The 4,073-nt window shown below is 47.9% G+C and overlaps 1 protein-coding gene across 1 annotated transcript in view; it reads right to left on the bottom strand.

Annotated features, from left to right (window-relative positions):
- BAIAP2L1 (BAI1-associated protein 2-like 1) overlaps window positions 1–2,071 on the bottom strand; it is a 36,883-nt gene extending 34,812 nt beyond the window's left edge. Inside the window, exons 1-2 of the mRNA XM_011985806.1 lie at window positions 1,940–2,071; window positions 177–329 (exon numbers count right to left, since the gene is read on the bottom strand). The gene's annotated coding sequence lies outside the window, so the exon portion shown is untranslated. The remainder of the gene's footprint in view (window positions 1–176; window positions 330–1,939) is intronic.
- Between the last annotated feature and the right edge of the window lie 2,002 nt (window positions 2,072–4,073).

The raw sequence follows: 4,073 nt of genomic DNA, 5'->3' as shown, positions 1-4,073 counted from the left end.
GGTGGTTGCAGCAAGGCGAGATAGCGCCACTCTTCGCCTCCCAGGTTCAAGCGATTCTCGTGCCTCAGCCTCTCGAGTAGCTGGGATTACAGGCGGGAGCCATGGCCCAGTCTTCTGGGGCATTTAAATATGAAATAAAGTTATTAATACTCAAGGCAATTTGCCACCACACCCACCTGTAAGTGATAATAATGTATGTGGTTTGTAAAGCCACAGTGCTTATCAACCAGAAAGCAGAAGCGCCTCTTCTCTTCAAGCAGAGCTTCTTTGCAACCATCTGCAATGAATTTCTGGATTTCACTCTGACGAGAAGTAACGGTCTCCACGTACTAAAAAAAACAGTAATTACCTAAGTATGACATGAGCATCAGATAGCGTGCAGCCTGACGTTTATCTTCTGCCATCTGTACGCCTGCTTTATTTGAATAATAGAGTAAATACATGAGAGGAAAGAATGCTGTAACCTGACCTAAGTAGATACCATCATTCTCCTTGAGGTCCCTGACTCATGTGCAGAGAGAAGTTGCCCCAGGCCTTGACATTCCCAAGGGGCGATTTGCACAAATATTATTTTGTACTCCAGAGATATGAACGTGTCCTACTGGAAAGCACCATGTGCTTTGGAACCAGAAAGTTCCTGGTTCAAACCCAGTTCCAAATGCCAACAATACGTGATATGGTTTGGCTGTGTCCCCACCCAAATCTCATCTTGATTTGTAGCTCCCATAATTCCTATGTGTTTCAGGAGGTACCTGGTGGGAGGTAACTGATTCGTGGGGGCAGGTCTTTCCCGTGCTATTCTTGTGATAGTGAAGAAGTCTCACAAGATCTGGTGGTTTCATAAGGGGTCATTTCCTGCACAAGCTCTCTCTTTGCCTGCTGCCATCCATGTAAGACGTGACTTGCTCCTCCTTCCCTTCTACCACGATTGTGAGGCCTCCCCAGCCATGTGGAACTGTGAGTTCATTAAACCTCTTTCTTTTGTAAATTGCCCAGTCTCAGGGTATGTCTTTATCAGCAGCATGAAAACAGACTAATAAAATATGATTTAACCTAAGTCTCATTTTTCCCATCTGTACAATGGGAACAGTAACACTGATCATGGAGAATCTCTTCTTCTTTCAGAGCCAGGAGAAAAAGCCCATGTTTTGGCAGGAGGTCACGGATTAATTATACTTAACTCTGAAAAACTCTACAGCCTTCAGCTCTCAGTCAAAATGCTTATTTTTAAAAACTGATAGATTATATTTATGTATTTACAGGGCACACGTGATAATGATAAAGCAGGGACTTGGGTGTCCATCACCTCAAGTTCTTATTATTTTTATGCGTTGGGAACATTCCAAGACCTCTCTTCTAACTATTTTGAAATAAACAATGCATTGCCGTTAACTATAGTCACCCTACTCTGCTATTGGACACTAGAAGTTATTTCTTTTATCCAACTGTATGTTTGGACCCATTAACCAACCTCTCCTTCATCCATCCCCCAGTCAACACACTGACCATCCTCAGCTATCTACAGAATGAAATGTAACCATCATTATACTTCCCAATTCCATGAGATCAACTTCAAAACTCTTCTTTTTTTGAGATGGTGTCTTGCTCTGTCACCCCAGCCTGGAGTGCAGTGGCATAATCTCGGCTCACTGCAACCTCTGCCTCCCAAGTTCAAGCAATTCTCCTGCCTCAGCCTCCTGAGTAGCTGGGACTACAGGTACCTGCCATCACCCTAGCTAATTTTTGTACTTTTAGCAGAGGCAAGGTTTCACCACATTGGCCAGGCTGGTCTTGAACTCTTGACCTCATATGATCCCACTGCCTTGGCCTCCCAAAGTGCTGGGATTACATGCGTGAGCCACAGCACCCGGCCAACCTCCTCTTAAACTGTACAAATTGTCAACAACAAAAGAAAACAAGATATTGCTGAAAAGCTCACCTCAATTTCTTTGTGTTCATATTTGAGTGCGTTTCGGCCTCCTTGGCTTTTCCTTCTGATCTTCTTCAACTCAGCCTGGGATTTCTCCAAAGACTCTAATTTATTCTTGTGTTCTGTTTGGTATCTTTTTAGAGTTGCCTGTAAGTTAAATTGCTGTGCTTATTACCATACAAATTGTCACAGTTGCTTTTGCTCACACTTCCACTGTGTATGGCTCAACAGCGCCCTGACACCCTCACTTCACGGCATCCTCAACGCTGGCTGGGGCCCCCACACCCACACCAGTTCACACCATCCTCCTGCTGGCCGGGGTCCCCACACCCACACTTCACATCCATCCTCATGCTGACCAGGGCCCTCATCCCTCAGTTCACACCATCTCCATGTTGGCTGGGACCCTCATCACACAGTTCACATCATCCTCACACTGCCCAGGGCCCACACTCCTCATTTCACACCATCCTTATGCTGGCTGGGACCATCACCCCGCAGTTCACACCGTCGGCATGTTGGCTGGGACCCTCACCCCGCAGTTCACATCATCTTTACACTGGCCGGGGCCCTCATTTCACACCATCCTTATGCTGGCTGGAGCCCTCACTCTGCAGTTCACACCATCTGCATGATGGCTGGGACCCTCACTCTGAGGTTCACACCACCCACACACTGGTGAGAACCCTCACCCCTCAGTTCACATGGCCCCCTTCATTCAACTTTAATGTCTTGGCTTTGTTCTAAAGGTTACTGTTTAAATGAGGAGCCCTGACCAGAAGGCAGGTCTCTGAGGACATCTTCTCTTTCTTTTATTCCTTCTTTCCTCAAAGGCTTTTTGATGCTGGGTAGTTAACTTTCTTCTGCCACCCAAAGTCTCCAAGTCCCATCCAAAGCACTTAGCCACCAAGGTGGTTGCAGCAAGGCGAGATAGCGCCACTCTTCGCCTCCCAGGTTCAAGCGATTCTCGTGCCTCAGCCTCTCGAGTAGCTGGGATTACAGGCGCACACCACCACGCCCGGCTGTATTTTTAGTAGAGACAGGGTTTCACCATGTCAGTCAGGCTGGTCTCGAACTCCTGACCTCGGGATCCACCCACTTTGGCCTCCCAAAGTGCTGGGATTACAGGCATGAGCCACCACGCCCAGCGAACACAGGGTCTTAAACAGACCTGCATCAGAATTCAAATTCCTGTTTTCCCTATAATCTGTGAAGTGCAAATAAGAAGGGTGTCTGGCCAGGCTCGGTGGCTCACGTCTCTAATCCCAGCAATTTGGGAGGCTGAGGCGGGTGGATCTCGAGGTCAGAAGTTCGAGACCAGGCTGGCTAATATGGTGAAACTCCATCTCTCTACTAAAAAATACAAAAATCAGTGGGGTGTGGGGGTGAACACCTGCAATCCCAGCTAATTGGGAGGCTGAGGTAGGACAATCGCTGGAACCCAGGAGGCGGAGGCTGCAGTGAGCCGAGATTGCGCCACTGCACTCCAACCTGGGCAACAGAGCAAGACTCCATCTCAAAAAAAAAAAAAAAAACAAAACAAAAAACAGGGTTGTTTATGTTTTAGAGTTTCTGAAAGGATAACAATCAGATAACGCATGTAAATCACTTGGCACGAAACGCACCTTAGCAGCTGTCCAGGTCCTGTGGCCTCCTGCCAGGAGTGTGAAGCCAGGCAGCAGGCCTCACGAGGACCACAGGGGAGGGATGATTTCAGGGCAACTCACACACTCACTGCCACACGGGGGTCTTGGTGAGCAGAAAGGGGACTTTGGGTGGCAGGAGAAAGTTAAGTACTCTATAGCAGCAAGGGAAGATGGCAAGAGCCCTCAATACTGGGGCAGAAGGGCCACCCTGAAGGGGACCTGGAGAAACCTGCTAGAATGGACAACAGTGGACAGAGAAGGGGCGCCATGCAGGAGCGGTCTCTGCAGATGGGTCTGGGCGCATCCGGGCACTCTTCCGCACACCACCCACAGCCTGAAGCGCTGCTGGCTTAGGAAGTGTTATGTCTGCATCAGCTGCAGTGACACAAGCACAGATGTCCTACAGCGTGAATGTGTTCTGTGAAGACAATGCTTTCTGGAAGCAGCGTGATTTCTGGCAATACTTTTTCCTATGTTTTTTTTTTTTTTTTTTTGAG

The sequence above is a fragment of the Mandrillus leucophaeus genome, unplaced genomic scaffold (genome assembly GCF_000951045.1).
Source record: "Mandrillus leucophaeus isolate KB7577 unplaced genomic scaffold, Mleu.le_1.0 Scaffold29, whole genome shotgun sequence".
NCBI lineage: Eukaryota > Metazoa > Chordata > Mammalia > Primates > Cercopithecidae > Mandrillus > Mandrillus leucophaeus.
Note: the sequence above shows the minus strand (reverse complement) of the source record. Positions and strands in the feature narration are given on the sequence as shown.